A 17,234-nucleotide genomic window follows, 5' to 3' on the forward strand; every position below is an offset into this window, starting at 1 on the left:
AAAAAAAAAAAAAAAAAAAAAAAAAAAGCAACAGCTTGTCTCCCAGGGAAGGATTTTAGTTTTTAATCCCACAGTTTTTTTTTTTTAATGTGCATTTAGACATTTGCCAGGAGATGAATGTCAATCCAAATAATTTAATTTTTAAAATATTTTGCAAATATTAATTTTCATTGAATAGAATTCAGGGCTTTTCTTGTAGAAGAAAAAAAACAAACTCATGAAATCAGCTAAAGATATGTTAAATATAATCATCCTTTTCCAGCTGAACTTCTGCTTTTTAAAATAGAGCACTGAGCTATAATTTTATATTGTGCATACAATTCTGAAAATGGACTCTAAAAATGTTATAAGGATGGGTGGGGGAGAAAATCAGTTATATCTCTCAATATCTCCAGCTTAATTGACATGTTCTGAAAGAATTTAAATCTCTTGAACTTTCATCAGTGCCAACTACATAGAATCTAAAGATCAAACTGTGCTCTCTTCCCATATGTTGCTATGAAATTACCTCACACCCACCACACGTGACATGTATGGAATTTAGAGAGGCTTTGCAATCAGCTCCTTCACTTTTCCAAAAGGACATCCTGATGACAATAACTAGATCTCTGATTTTTTCCTCAGGCAGAGGATAGTTTTTGGCTTTTAAAAATTATCTCCCAGTTCCTCATAGAACTTATATTCAGAGAAAAGGAAGCTCTACCTGAACCTAGTAGAAATACAAAATTCTTACTTCTTGAATATTATGAGAAAAATCAGATACCAACATATGACTCAGTAAGGTCTAAAAAATTAGTCTGCAGCAGCACAGGAGGCTGGGGCAGGAGGATTACAAATTCAAGGCCAGCCTCAGCAACTTAAGCAACTTAGGGAGACCTTGTTTCAAAATAAAAAATAAACAGGATTGGGGATGTGATTCAGTTGTTAAGCATCCCTAGGTTCAATCCCCAATACCAAAAAAAAAAAAAACAGTCTTCAGGCAGAAATTCATGGGCAGACATGAATTTAGGGTAAGCCAAATATGTCCATCATAGAAGGGTCACGTCTTTCTGAATGAATAGCTTTCTATGTTAGGAGAGGGAACAATGGCACTGAGCTTCATTCTAAATAGAAATCTTAAATGGAGACATATGTTGGACTCCTGGGAAGAACATAGCCATGTTACCTCCTTGAGAAAGATGGAGATTCTGTAAGTGGGAATGAAGATGAAAATTGCAGAAATGACCTGCAGCGGCTCTTTATTTCTCTACTCTAAAGGTATCTGGGGCCGGATGGCACCTCTGGGCATCCTTGTTCCATTCCGTGTGTGACATTCTCACCTAGGGCACATTTTTACTTGCTTCTGGAAGGAAACTGTCTAAGTCGAAGGGGGATACATGAAGATAGGCATGTTCAATGAGCTCTGAGCCAGACAAGCTTCCCTTCTGACTGCTACAGTCAAAACTCGATTTCAACAGCAATTGATGAGTCACAAAGGAAACACTGTGCCACATGCTAGTGTTTTAAGGAGATGGCATTAGGAAACCTGCAAATAAATATCCAGGCTTCTGATCTTTACCTTTGGCTTCTAAATTGCTGGCTGATTATTGACAGGGTCCTTGTGTTACCTTGTTTTAAGAACTGGAGCTGCTCTAGGTGTTGCCTTGGCATTAATCAATACCCCTGACAAGAGGGAGCAGTCTCTGAGATCATCATTACCCCTCCTTCCCTTACCTCTCCTTTCACGTGTCTGCAGGGACCCAGACAGGATGACTTTCTTCAGTCAAATCTCAAGTACCCTCCACATTCCTTATTCTTGGGTTCTGCATTGTGACTCAACCAACCACACTTCTTTGATTCAGTGAATCCTTTAGCAATCTGTTAGGATTGATTTGCATCAGTAAGGTGAAGTGTATTAAAATTATTTGAAAACGGCATCTATATTAAACATGTAGACTGTTTTCTTGCTATTAAACCCTAAAAACACAGTGTAAACCACTATTTGCATAGCATTTACATTGTATTACATATTACATGTAGTCTAGAGATGATTTAAACTATATGGGAGGATATATGTAGGTTGTATGCAAATATTATACCATCCATAGCTTTTGATATCTGAGGGGATTCATGGAACTAGTCTCCCACAGATACCAAGGGACAACTGTATCTGAACCAGTGTGACAGTAAATGACCTCAACAGTGATGTTTTCTCTGGCTCCGTGAGGAGCGGTGTGTAGGGTCTTCTAGGACTGGTTGACAACTGTTCCTGATCAAAAGCCGCACTTACTCCTCTGTTCCATTTCTTCACATCACTTCTAGTTAATGCTCAATACAAAAGAAACGGGTCGAAATTGGGTTGAATATATTCCCCTGCATTGTGGTTTCTAAGTCTCCACAGCCAAGAATTTCTTCTTGGAACCACACACAATGAACAGACACCTAAAAGGAAAAATGAAAAGTTATTTCCTTGAGCGGCACACTTTACCATATATCATATTAAATCAATCAAATAAAGGCACTGGTTGGTAGCATGAAATTGCAAAGGGGAAAGGGAGCTTTTAAAAAAAACTCAACAAGAACTTTCACTACAATGGAACACTTCACTGAACATTATAGTGTTATACCAAACATGGGTTGTAAGGAAAGGAGAAAAACTGAAATTAAAGAGTATTGTCATTCTGCTTCTTGCACAAATTAACTTTCCTGGAAAAATGATCTGGATAACCAAGAGCAGAACTTGGGAAATGATCAGATTCATGCGGCAGAGTTTTTGTACTCAGAAAATAAACGCACAAGCACTTTTGGTTGACAACAAAAATTGTGATTGGAGGGAATGCTTCATATGATGTCTATGTTCCTCTATTTTGCTCCAGGGAAGTTCAAGCCCCATCATTGGTGCGCAGTGATTGAAGCTCAATCCTCACCAGCGATGGGATGAGCCACCAGCCCAGCAATTTCTCCGTCTTGGGAGAAGGATTTGTGCAGTCTTGCCACCTGAGCAGTCAGACTCATAGCCTATGCTAGTGAGGTGATGGTTCAGGAGCATTCTCTATTAGCTCATTCTTTCAACAAATGTCTACTGAGCCCCCACTCTGTGTCACGGGGGATAAAGCACTCTTATGGAAGTTCCATTTTGAAAGGACCCAGGACAGACAGAAAAGAAACAAATACAAATCTGTACCTGTCAGTTGAGGGGTGATGTCATAAAGAAAAATAGAACAGTCGAGAGGATAGAGAGAACTGGGCAGGGGAGAGGAGTTTGTTTAGACAGGGTGGCCAGGGAGGGCATCTTTGAGAAATGACCTAATACACCAAGAGACCCTATCTCAGGAAAGAGAGCTTCAGGCAGAGGGGACAGCTAGTGAGTGGCCTGAGCGGGGAACCACAGCTTGTCCAATGAGTAGAATCAAGGAAAGGAGAGAGGGGAGAAGTGGGAGGAGATGGGGTAAGGAGGAGGTGGCCACATATGTTGGTGTTTTTCAGGCTGCTGCGTGCACTCTGGATTTTACTTTTAAGTAAATGGAAAATTGTTAGAGGGATTTGAACTGAGGCTTGTGTGATCCGGCTTATGATTTTAAAGGATGCATGGATGGGAAGCTATAGGAGGCCAGGTCCTGTAGCTCAAGCCCTTTTCAGCCATTCCCCAACTGGACAACATTGGTAGCTTGTTCATGAGACTTGCAAATAATACAAAACTGGAGAAATAGCAATTCAAGATCTCAAAGAGCTCTTACTAATTTTTTAACAGCTAGTTAAATAGCAGCCTCCTCTGTGCCCTCCCCAACTAATGGTTCATCCCATAGGGTTTTCCATTAATGTTTGCCATAGGTCCCCTCTGTTTTCCCATGGCCCTGAGACTTGCAGGTACAGTTGTCTGCCTCCTCTTCAACCCTACACCAACCTTTAAAACAGGGTAGTAGCTTATATGCCTCTCTGTTACCCAGGGCGGGCACACTGGCAGTCTATTAGGACTGATTAGACCTATTAGATAAATATACTAAAAATCCACCATGTATAAGATAGATAAGGCCTACCTTTACAACAGTGCAGGTTAAATTTTATAAAATAATCTGATTTTGATCAGACCTTAGACTCAGTATGAGGCCTAAATGTGATATAATTGCTTTTTTTAAAAAAAGTGAATAGCTGGGCACAGTGGAATACAGAGGGAAAACAGAGGAATAGAGGAATACAGACATCATACGAAGAATATTCCCTCCAATGCCTGTAATCCCAGTCACCTAAAGACTGAGACAGGAGGATTGTAAGTTCTCAAAATATAAAAATATCTCAAAATATAAAAACAAAAAGGGCTAGGGATGTAGCTTAGTGGTAAAATGCCCCTGGGTTCAATAACCACTACTGCAAGAGGAAAAGAAAAATTAATAAAGTCTTACAGTCTACAGTTTGGGGCACCTTGTTGGTGGGAACAAAAGGATTGTGTGGTGTGATATTAACATGCCTGGTTTGGGGTTGGGGTTGTGGCTCAGTGGTAGAGCGCTCGTCTAGCACGTGCGAAGCTCTGGGTTCAATCCTCAGCACCACATAAAAATAAATAAATAAAATAAAGGCATTGTGTACAATTACAACTAAAAAAATAAACTTTAAAACAAAAACAAAAAAAAAATGCCTGGTTTGGATGGGTGCATATATTTGTATGTGCACAAGTGTGAGCAGAAACATCATCTTCCATTTCATCAGAATTAAATCCCAGCTAGTGTAGCCTAAATTGGAAGCCATGGTGCCAATAGTTTGGAAGCAGAAAATGTCACATCCAGGAACACCCAGGAACACCCAGGTGGAAGCTAAGTGGCTCCGTGTTCCTTGACGTTGAAACTTAGCCTTGGGTTTTGTCAACATCTGCAGAAGAAAGCCATTTACTTCCATGTACACTGTAGATTCTCCTAAGATGAAAGGAAAGCCTGAATGAAATATCATTTTCAAAGAAATCTGTATGGATGCATCTAAAATTCCATCAAAGAGACAGAGATTTTTGGAATGAAATTCTCCCCCTGGGAAACCTGACTTGACACAGACCTTCCTTCCGACTTTAGGGTCTCCCACCCTGCTATTTACTATATGCCCCAATTTACTATGTGTGAGTTTACTTGCTGTTTCTTTCAGGAAAATACGTGATCACCCTAGGTTATCCTGACAGATCGAGTGCATTTTTTGTCTCACTTCCTATGAGCATAATTTAACCAAAGAATGAGCTACTCACAGCTGGCTCTAATACTGAGTGGCAAATTAATCATGCTGTTTGAATACAGTCTATTTATTGCTGACAATTACTGAAGTATGAAGAAGTCATAAATAGGCAGACATGACAGGAGAGTCAACATTTCTGTCACCTGCTTCGTCGTAGTGATTCAGGTCTACTAACTGCATGGTTGCAGGGATAACCAAGCACTGAGCTTATTGGTTTCTAAGTGTAACTTTTAACTGGGTTCATAAGATGCCAACTTCATCTCGTCATTTGTTTTTGTTTTTGTTTTTCCTAGTCAGAAGCAGTGTGATCTTGTAATTAGAATAATAACTTCCACTTCTGCTGGAAGCTTGAGCAGGATGAGAGCTTTTTATTTTTAGAGCAAAGTTCATTTACCTTAGAGATAAAAAACAATCTTCTCTGGTCCACAAAGTGAACAACCACCTGCTTACTGTTTTTGTTTCTGTGTGACCCTAATCATGTCATTAACCTTCCTTTTAAAATTACAGGATTGAACCACTGGTTTTCCCCTAGCTCTGGGAGATTGGTAATCCTACTATAAAACGTTTATTGGCATCGAGCTTTAGGATCATGGCCTGACTTGGTTTTCACAGTACCTTAGTTTGTTTGATTGATCGTTTTTTCGACTGCATATCATCAATATCAGGGACAGAAAGGCAGATTATCATCTTGTTAGTCAGCTTGAGCTGCTAAAACAAATAGCACAGATTGGAGTGGTTTTACCAACAGACACTTATTTTTCAGTGTTCTAGAGGCTGGGAGACCAAGATCAAGGTGCCAGCAGGTTAGGCTTCTAGTGAAGGCTCTTTTCCTGGCTTGCAGACAGGTGGCTTCTGGCTCTGTCCTCCCCTAGTGGAGAAGGCAAGCTCTGGTCTCTCTTTGTCTTCTCAAAAGGACACTAATTCTATGGAGGAGGGCCAGGGTGGTCTACCCTCATGTAAACCTAATTACCTCTCCAAAGGGCCCACCTCCTCACAGTAAGGGGAGTTAGATTTCAATGTAGGAATTTTGAGGCAACACAAACATTCAGACCACAACAGCAGATAAGGAATAGAATTGTACATCTACTGAGTGGTGGATCTGGAATTCAATCCTACAGTGGGGCTCCAGTGCCCTTACATTGTTCTGTACAGTTTCTTAGAGCAACCTCTGCCTTCTTACATGTTAAGAATTTAGAAATTTCCCCTGGTAACCCATAGGGACCGAACTGTGTCCCTTTCAAATTTATTTGTTGAGACCTTAGCCCCTCATGAATGAGATCAAGCTCTTGAAAAAGAGGCCCAAGCAAGAGCTCCTTCCACCATGTGAGGCCATGGTGAGAAGGCAACCATCTGCAAGCCAGAGGAGAGCCCATACCGGAACCCAACCATGTGGCACCCTGATCTCAGAATTCCAGCCTCCACAACCCTGAGAAATAAATTGCTCTTCCCAAGCCACCCAGTCTGTGGTATTTTACTGTGGCAGCCTGAATGTGTCGCTCATGAGCTGTCCAGTTGTAGTCCAGGTCCTTGGTGCCACAAACCGAGAACTGAGTGAGACTCACAGAAATAACAGATAAAGTACAGATTTATTGAAGGTGAAGTAGCACTCTTTAAGGTAAAATGGAGTGGGCCAAGTGAGAGAGGGAGGCTCAAAGCCCCAATTTCTGGAAGTTAGGGTCTTACACCCTGAACTGTGGGGCATTCTCTTCCCGAGACTTTACCCCATTTTCTCCCATCAGTTATCTTATGATACCTGATTAGAATATTTTCCAATTCTCCCCAATTGGTTATTTTGGAAAACCTAATTAGAATACTGCCCACTTTATCCCCACTGGTCATTTTAAAATTTGAACCTGTGGCTGAAGTTTTTATGGTGATAAGTCCTCAGTGACAGGAGTTATCATGATGATGAGATTTATTGTAAACAGGGACCGGATTCATATCCTTCTTGGGTCTTCCAGTGGCTTCTTTCTAATACCCTGTCTCTGCTATCTTGCCTTCCCCAAACTTCTATCTAATAAAAGGAACAGGCATCTGTAGAATGGGGGTGATATAAGGGTTACATGCTTGGCACAGTGCCTGAAACACAATGAGCATTTATTAAGCACAAGTTACTTGACTTCCAGGCCTAAACAAAAGTATACGTCTCTAAAGAGTATTTCCCAGCCATTACTAGGATGTCAGAAATTAAATGCTGATTTCTCCTGCGAGAGCATTCTTTTTCATAAAAGTGCCCTGCACTTGACCTATATGATCATCCATCAGTATTGCAAAACTTATCCTCACAGACCAAAACATTGGGATAAGAAAGACAGCATTGATCCCATAGCTCCAAAGATTTGCTGCCAACATATATGGACTCTACATTAGCTGAGTACAGTGGTACCTGCCTATAGTCCCTGCTACTAAGGAGGCTGAGGCAGAAGGATCTCCTGATTCCAGGAGTTCAGGGCCAGCCTAGGAAGTATAGCAAGACCTTGTCTCTTTCAAAAAGAAAAATGTGGGGAAGGTGTTGGGGAGTAATGTAGGTTAAATTATATTGTTATATTGGGTACTACATGGGTGTATGAATATGTAACAATAAATCCCATCAATATGTATAACTAAAATGCACCAATAAAAAATGTGAAAAAAAATTTTTTTTTCAAGAGAAATGCTTAGGTTAAAATACCCCATCTTTTTTCCCCCCATCTAACTGGCTTCATAAAGATTTTGTGTGGCTCCATGATTACTTTACATTTGATGGCCCCCCTCAGTTGCTGTAAACACTTTATTACTTTAAAAGGCCTGCTCCCTTGCTGAGAGAAAGGAGAGATTTGGGACCAGAGAAGGGGAATTACTTTCAGAATTTTCATTAGCTTCTTTGATGATCCCTGTTGTGTATTTTTTTTAAATGGATCAGATGTATATGAAGGGGTATAGTTCAATCCAAAGTTTTTAAAAATTACTTAAGATTTTGAAATAGGATATATATTCTTCAAATAATTGTTATATTTTCTTATCTAGGTAAAATATTATCTCTCTATATATATACCTATATCATTTAAAGCATCTTCTACACTTAAGTCCAGTGATAAGATATGACTCTTTAAGGCAGACATACTACAAACATATTTTAAAGTTTCTAAGGTATTTCTGAATTTTTTCTCTCTTGGACCTTTCCATTCAAGTTGTTTGTACTGTGAGGACACAAATAAAGTAGGGCACATAATTGGAAAATACAGGCGTCTAGTTACTTATTAACTCATTAGCAGGATGATGAGTGAATAGCTCTCTAAGTAAAACGATACCCAACTGCAGTATAAACAAAGTCACAGGCAACTGGCTCATTTAAAGCTCATCATGTTAGAACAGGGATTTTTTTGTTTAACCTTTTTTGCTAAGAGACTCCTCCCTCCACTCTCCTCTCCACTCCTGCCATCTCTGCAGCTAGTTTAGAAGCAAGTGTGTTAGAAGATGGACATTACAGCACCTTGCCCTCAGTATCTAACTAGATGTCACTTTGAAAATTAGGACAACCCTCTTTTAAAAAGAAACTTCCAAAAGAAAATGTCCAGTTGCCTGGGGAGGTAGCTCAGAGGCAGATTATTTGCTTAACAAGCATGAGGCCCTGGGTTCAGTCACCAGCACCACAAACAAAGACACCACATAGGATGATTCAGGAGTAAATAGGGGATTAGGACAACACATCTAAATATTTATTTGAGCCAGGCATAATGTCGCACATCCGTAATCCCAGAGACTGAAGATGGCAAGTTCAAGGCCAGCCTTGGCAACTTGGTGAGACCCCCCAACTCAAAAAATAAAAAGGACTGGAGATATGACTCAGTGAGTGGTAAAGCACCCCTGGGTTCAGTCTTCAGTACCAAAATAAATAAATAAATATTTAATAAATGTTTATTTATTTAAAATATACTTTTACAAAGCCCATTTGCTTTTTTCTTTTTTTTTCTTTTTACAATATTCTCGTCTGGTATTCATAACAGACACTTAGCAGAACCCAGAGCTTTGCACAGATAGTAGATACGCAGTCGGAATCAGCTAAGGGAATGAAATGAGTAGAGGAATAAACCACTCTCGAATGTTTCCAAAGCTCAAGTTTCTGAAATCCTCTGATGCTGTGACTACTTATTGACATCAGTGGGCTGAGGGGCTAGAAGGGGGATTATTTAGATGAGAGATACCATGTGGCATTCACTCGTGCAATGAGGATTGATTGAGCCCAGTATGTGCCTCATACTGTTCAAGGCTCTGGGGAACAACAGAGATCGACACAGACAAAAGCCATGCCTTCATGGGAAACACAGTCCCATCCAGAGAAGCATAGAGCAGACCAATAAAGAAAACATATGGCATAGTAGGGAGTGATAAAAAACAAAGAAAAAAAATCCAGGAGTGCAGAAGAGAAAGTGGGGGCCAACTGTAGCCAGGGTATCTCCTTTGTAACAGCAGAGCAGTTGAACTCTCCCACTGGGGAAGGTCTGCCATCCGATGTAGCTGCAGTCACTGTACAGTGCTTTCCAATTCACAGTGCACGTTCTCTGGTCACCTCATCCAACTGTGCTGCAGCACTGTGAGGTATCTGTGGTCCCCATTCGATCAGAGATCAAACTAAAGGTCTGAAATTGATTTAACTGCTTGGCCAAAGCCATACACCCAGTGAGCACTGGTGCCTGGTCGTGGTTCCGATTTCTTGTCCCCCTGCCTGGCAGTGTCAACCCTGCCAGCAGGTGGGTGATGAAGCCTGTGTCATTGTGTTTGTCTCCTGCTTGGAGTTGCTGCTTTGCGAAGTTTGGTATTTACGGTTTCTGGTTGGTTTTGTTTTCTCCCTATGAAAAATAAAAGTTCAGTGTGTGTTTATTATTAAATAAGAATTGTGACTAGTGTTCTAATACAACAAGAGAGGAAGAACTGGGTGAAACTGGGAAGTCTCCCCACCATGACAGCCTCAGTGTGCCCACCCATCCCTAGTCTGCAACGTTGAATGGCGCATTAGTTGAGGAGCAGGTCTTTCTATCACACAGGGTGCTGCACACATCTATCCTTTGGGTCATCCCATCCCCCAACTTGGTATTCATCAGGCTAAAGACATATCTTGGTGATGAGAAGAGCAAATCATCCTGCTGTACTGATTTTTAAAAAAAAAAAACTACATTGAGAACCATGACTTCCTTGGGCCCAAGGAGATGATTCTTTTCCCACTTGGAATGATCCAAGTATAAAAGCTCCAAGCGGATTTGTCAGAGACAGAATTTTAATTTGAAATGCAATCCATCATGATGTGTGTTGAAAGCCATGGAAGATCATTGCCTGCTTATTGAAAATGAGTGGAATATTTGTCTTCATCTCCTAAACACAAACAAGCAAATTAAAAAAATAAATAAACAACAACTACTTCCTGAATATCTGGCATAGGTTCAGTGAGGTGCTGATCCAAACAATGGAATTAGCATTGTACATTAGAGAAAGTGTTGATTTGGGAAGCAGATAAGAGGTTGGAATTCTAGCTCTACAACCAATTGAACAACCTCAGCAAGCTACTGAACCTCAGGTTTCTCTTCTGCAAAATGGGTATAAAAACTGCTCCGGAATGCCATTATAGGGATGGCATGAAATTTAGACTTAATATTGTCACATACGAGATCATCACTAAACGGCACTACTGTCAGGCCAGGGAGAGGCAACTGTGAGTCTGTTGGGCAACAAAGGCTAAATCCAGAGGGGTGGGCAGGGCTGGGTCATGAGAGCAAACATGGAGGCAAATGCAGACTGAGAAGACTCTGGAAGCAAGGACTGTCCAGAGGACCCAAGGAGGAAGGCAGAGAGCGAATCCAAGGTGTACAGTCTGCAGTGAAGTCCAGCAAATGAGAGTGGGAGGTCCAAATGACAGAGTTGAGAGGGGGATCCCTGAGACAGGGCCACAAGGGAGGGGACATGAGATGAAATCTTCTAAAAGACTTTGTCAAAGCCATGGCTAGGGCCAAGCCCAGTCAGGCAGCCATAGAGTGTGTGTGTGTTGGGGGGGGGGGGGCTCCATAAAGGAAAATCTGGCTTCCATCTTGGAGCGATGTTGCGTTTCTAATTGACCTGCAGTCAGCGCCATTCTAGAAAACAGTTACTTCTCCAAGTCCATGCCTTTAGCAGTGCCTAAATTCGGACAATGTTGTGTTTGTTCTCTGAATACAAATTACCAGTGTTGGGAAACCACAGTGCCGGAGCCAGCCACCCAACTGGAGCTCTTTGTTTTCGATGCCTGCTCCCTGACTCCACAAGCCAGCAGGGACCTCGGAGGTCAGGAGTCCAACCGCCCCCGGGGAAGCAGGGGTTCCCACCACAGCAGGATCACAGGTGACACTTGGCCTCTGCAGGGGCACTCCCAGGCACTGGAGGTCCCCACCGCCTCACAGGAAGCCATTCCATCAGGGAGCAGCTTTGAGTCCCACAAAGCCCTCCTCGCAGTTACTGTCAAATCTGTTCTCCAAGAGCCCTGCACACCAGCCCACTCTGTAGGGACCCTACTGTCATGGGTCAGCACCTGGCATCTCTCAGAGAACAACCGACCAGTAGCTAGTGTTGGCCTTCCCTCTATTTAAGCTGTTCTTTTGGGGACCAAATATCGCCATTTCCTTCCATCATGAAGTTGGCCCTGAGTAACTTCCCATCCTAACTGCTGTCACCTTGACATACTGAATTTACACAGCTCCCTCTTAAATGTAGCCCATGAGACTGAACACAGCATCTATACATGATCCGAATATACCAGTCTTTTTAGCACGCTATGAAGAACACGGGTTTGTTTATACACTAATATTGCCTCGGCTTTGAGGTCTATCACATCACACATCAGAATTCTATTTAGTTTTGTAAATGAAATTCAGGTCGTGAGTTTTTTGTTGTTTAATATTGACTGCTTTGCTTATCCTTGATATATACATTAGTTTAGTTAAACTTCCATTTCATGTTGTCAAGTCCACGATTCTCTCTCCTCTAACCTTTTGCAATACTGCTTTTTAGCTCTTTCTTTTTTTTGTCATTTTGAAAGGTTGATTCCCTAAATTTAGCCAAGCGATTAATAAAATTATTCATCAGAACATAAACAGGTATAGGCCTTGTGGCATACACCCAGAGACCAGAGAAGTTCTTATCATATGACATTTATTATCATTATTAGTTTTATCAAATGCCAATTGTTGATATTATTGATCAACATTATTAGTTTAGGGCTGGAGATGGAGCTACGTGGTAAAGCGCTTACCTCACATGTGTGAGGTACTGGGTTCGATCCTCAGCACCACATAAAAATAAATACATAAAAAGATATTGTGTCCACTTACAACTAAAAAATATTTTTAAAAAACAATATTAGTTTGCTGTACTGTTGGTAATATCACGATTATCGATACTTGCACATACATATTGAATACATTACTCGTTAGCTACTAATTTTTTTTATTAATAGATATTCTTTGTATATAATGATTTTGCCATTGATAAATCTTTCTATGTTCAGGGAATATTTTTTTACCTTATTCCTAAGGATTTTATTAAAAAAAAAAAAAGCTTTGTAAACTCTTTCACTGAAACCAATAGTCCCAGCAAGACAACAAAGCCAGTGCCCATCCCCAGCTCCAGGCAACAGAGAGTGTCTTCTAGACTCTTTCTGGGAAGAGAGAAGCTGCCACTGAGATACTTGTCGGGCCCTTTTTCTTGGCCTCTGCTATTCCCTTTGCAGGATGCAAAGGTTGCCCAGGCCGGTGGGAAGGCACTGGGACTTCATATATCTGGTCAAGCGTCTCCCAAACAAGCGCCCTCCTTCTCTCTTCACCCACGTACGATGGCTGTCCTGCAGGGGCCTCTGCTTTTCACTCCCTCCTCCCCAGTTCATTCCTGGCTAATATGGTATTGACATTTGTTCATTATCTGCACATCCCCGAGGGTGTCCACTCTAGGAGACAGGGACTCGTGGGGTGCATTTGGTGCACTAATTACATCCTCAATGCTGAGACCAGTGCCTGTTGTGCTGTAGGGTCTCAATAAATGTAGCCCATGAGACTGAACTTGTAAAATCAATGAACAGGGATCACGTGCTTAAGGGTATTTGGCTAGACTTCCATTTGAATGTCTCCAGGACTTCATTGCTACTATCGAATTCCTCCAAGCACCGAAGACCTTGATGGCAGAGAAGAGCAGGCACACTAGAGCCTGAGGGCAGTGGCCTTCTGAAAGCAGGTGTGTGTTAACCATTCTTGAGATATTATTCATATGCCATTAAAGTATGCAAGTATGGGATTGTTGGTATATTCATAGTCATGCAATTACCACCACAATCAATTTTGGACCATTTTTATTACTTCCTCCCAAATCTCATATCATTAACCACTTCCACCATCATCACCACTACTTCTACTACTACTACTACTACTACTACTACTATTGCTACTACACACACACACACGCTCTGGCCCTATCCCTTCAGCTCTAGGAAAACATTAATTTACTTTCTCCATATAGAGCTTGGTTTCACTCTGCATTCTTCCTATAAAGAGAATCATATGGGGTCTTTTGTAACTGCTTTCTTTCATTTAGCACAATGTGTTCAAGGCTCATCCATGTTGGAGCATGTATCAGTACTTAATTTTTTCTTGTAGCTGAATAATATTCAATTGTACCAGATCACATGTCATGGATCCATTCATCAACTTATGTGAGATTGTTCTACTTTTGCCTATCGTGAATAATTACTATGAGCATTCATTACTAGTTCTTGTGTGGGTGTTTTCATTTCTGTTGGTTTATATACTTAGATGAGTGTCATATGGTCATTCTATGCATTTTGAGGAACTTCACCATCTTACCATTACCATATCTCACTGGCAACATCTTAGAGCCTCATTTCTCCTCATTCTCACCAACCTGCTGCTGTAAAGTGCTTTTCTAAGAATCTCACTGTTTATTTTACTTTCCTTATAAATTTTGCATTCTTTTCCAGAACTTAAAGGATTCTTTCATTGCATTCAATTATTTATCATCAGGAAAAGTAAAACTGGGAAGCATTTAAATTGTGCTTATTCCTTTTGGGAAACTGAGCTGCATTGAAAAAAAAAAATAAGCTGTCCATATTCAGTGTCCAGAGATTCTTTTCTCTGTTTTGTTGCCTCAGCATCTTTGAGGACCTGGACTCCCATGAATATGTGGATTCTAAGTGCAATGGCTCCCTCCTTGCTTTATATGTTGGGCCAGTAGTATCATTAAAGAAATTTCTTCCAGGTGCAGTAGTGCATGCCTGTAATCCCAGTAGCTCCAGAGGCTGAGACAGGAGGATTGCAAGTTCAAAGCCAGTTTCAGCAAAAGATTTGGGGGGGATACTACCCAACAGTGGTATCTTTAGGTTTCTATAGGTAAATATGTCTGAAAGTGTATTTTCTTGCATATGATGAGCTGAATTCTGGTCCATTAGTCAATCTCTTTTAAATTCTTGGGGACTTATTTAAATGAAACTATATGAATGAAGGTACTTTTCTTTGTTCTGAATCCAGCACTGTGGTTTGTGTAACATGAACCGAACTGAGAGCTACAAGACTAATTGCGCCCTACCAACCATTTGCATTCATCTTTAGAGCTTTACTTTTTAGGAGGAGATCTTGCCATGTGTAGGAAGAGGTATTCATAGCTTTGCTTTGTACTAGTCAACTGTGAAAGTTCAGCTTCGGGGGGAAAAAAAGCCTTCTTGAACCACTCCTCGTACTTAATGCTTTTTATTTGGGTTTTTCAAAACTGTTGTTGTATTTTTAGCTTGTCTGTATTTGTTTTCCATGAGAGAAACTAACTCACAATTCATCCCTGAGTTTAAAATGTCCAACTGGCACTTGCCCCTGGGTGAGGGAAAAACATATTCAGAATGCTATTTTTTTAAAGTCAAATTTCAGAGGAAGTTTTCATTTTTAGTTATTTCCTTAAAAAGACAAGCTTTTCAACCATTAGATTTTTTTTTTTCATGACCCTCCCAGAGGCTTACAAGTCCAATGTTCTTGGCAAATGAAGCAGTAGTTGCTGGTGCATGCAGAGGGTGAAACGGCTTGATGCAGCTGTGCATCTGTCAAAGATGGGTGCCCAGCTGTGCACATGATTCTTTATTGGTTCCAGATGACACTGTGCTCAATAAAACACTCACACATTTTATTGAGAAGGAATTCATGTGTTATTTTTCCATCGAGTTCTTTGCAGATCAAGATATAACCACGAGTTTCATCAGTATAAATATAGCAAAAGAAAGAAAGAAACCAACAGCTCTGTCCTCTGAAGGATGAAGGACAAAGTTAGCCTGTGTCCCAGGTAACCATTACTGTACAGCAAAGGATTGCAAACGGTAGTGACTCAAAATAACCAGCACTTATTTAGCATATGATTGTGCAAGTAGGTGATCTAGCCTGGGCTCAGCAAGGTAGTTCTTCTGGCCTCCTTGGTGCATCAGCTGGGAGTCAAGTCGGCAGCTTTGCTGATCTTGGCTGGGTTCTCTTGCCTCTCTGAGCCTCAGCTTGGACAACAGACTGACTCCCTTCTGGTCCATTTGGTGTCTTCACCTTCCAGCCAGCTAGTCCAGGCACCCGCATGTGGTGTTCCAAGAGAGCAGACAGAAACACAGAAGACCTCTAGAGGCCCAAGTTTTGAACTGGCATTTTGTGACTTCTGCATTACATTGGCCAAGGCAGGTCCATCTTTAAGACAAGAGAAAAATAGGCTTCATTTCCACATATCACTTTGCAGCCACATGACAAAGGCAGACATGCAGGGAGGAATGGGGATTATGGACATTCTTGCAATGCTCCACAACCTGTTTTGTGACTATCCAAGAATATATTGAAAACCATCAAAATGTATCATTTTGTTGTAGCCTTTGATCACAGGGTTTGTTGTTGTTGTTGTTATATATGCTATGTAGCTTATGTTTCTCTTTTGAACCTTTTGATCATATCTATAACAAAGGACTTTATCAAATTTTCTCTTTGACCCGAGTTCCATGCTTTTGGCAATGCTGAAGTCGACCTTTTTCTTTCCCTCCTTTATTTCTTCCTTTCTGTGGTGCTGAGGATGGAACCCAGGGCCTCGTGAGGGTTCCCAAGTCCTCTACCATTGAGCCATACACTCAGCCCTGAAGCTGACCCTATGTCGTGTCGTACAAAACATGTGTGTTCATTTTATTGCTCTTAGTCAAGATTTCCTTTTTTAGTTGAAAAACTAAATAAATGAATAGGTGGGGTTTCCTCAAGATTTTTACCAGGACTTTTAAGTGACAATGCAACTGTGATGAGTTTGTACAACTTTTGTTTGTTTTCTTACACATGAAGCATCATGGCTTAGGACTATTTGCACATCTGTAATAATCAACCCATCTTTTAAACAAGTGCCTAAGAATTTCCTGCACCCCTGGCTGAACAATCACTGTCTATTACGGAATTCACAAGCTGTAGTCTACAAGCGGTTTTCTTATGTTTTCTTGCTGGTTTTGACTGTTGCTTCAAACATTCAAAGTATTCCATTTTCTAAGGTAAATAAATAAAGATATGGATGTGGGGGAAATAGGGACCTTTAATTGTTGCTGATGGACATGGAAATTACTTCAATCAGTTTGAAAAATGAATTGGCAAGACATATACACAACAAAAAGGAATTTCATTTCCAATATTTTTTTATCTTAGAGAAATTCTGATACAGCTCAAAAGACAGATAAGAAGATGGTCATTGCATTCTTTTATTCATTTATTCAGTCACTCAGCCAATATTTATTGAGCATCTACTATATCTCACACACTATTCCAGGGATTATGGGTAGAACAGAGGACAAAGAAAACAAAAATCTTGCCTTCAAAGAGTTTGCATTCTAAAGAAAGAAGGCAGAAAATAAGCAAAATAAGTAACTTCATGGGGCTGGGGTTGTGGCTCAGCGGTAGTGCAATTGCCTAGCATGTGTGAGGCACTGGGTTTGATTCTCAGCACCACATACAAATAAATAAAAATAAAGGTCCATTAACAACTATATATATATA

The 17,234-nt window shown here is 40.7% G+C and overlaps 1 protein-coding gene across 1 annotated transcript in view; it reads left to right on the forward strand.

Annotated features, from left to right (window-relative positions):
• The window catches only part of Frmd4a (FERM domain containing 4A), a 574,514-nt gene that overhangs the window by 345,162 nt on the left and 212,118 nt on the right, over window positions 1-17,234 (forward strand).

The sequence above is a fragment of the Marmota marmota genome, unplaced genomic scaffold (genome assembly GCF_001458135.2).
Source record: "Marmota marmota marmota unplaced genomic scaffold, marMar, whole genome shotgun sequence".
Lineage (NCBI taxonomy): Eukaryota > Metazoa > Chordata > Mammalia > Rodentia > Sciuridae > Marmota > Marmota marmota.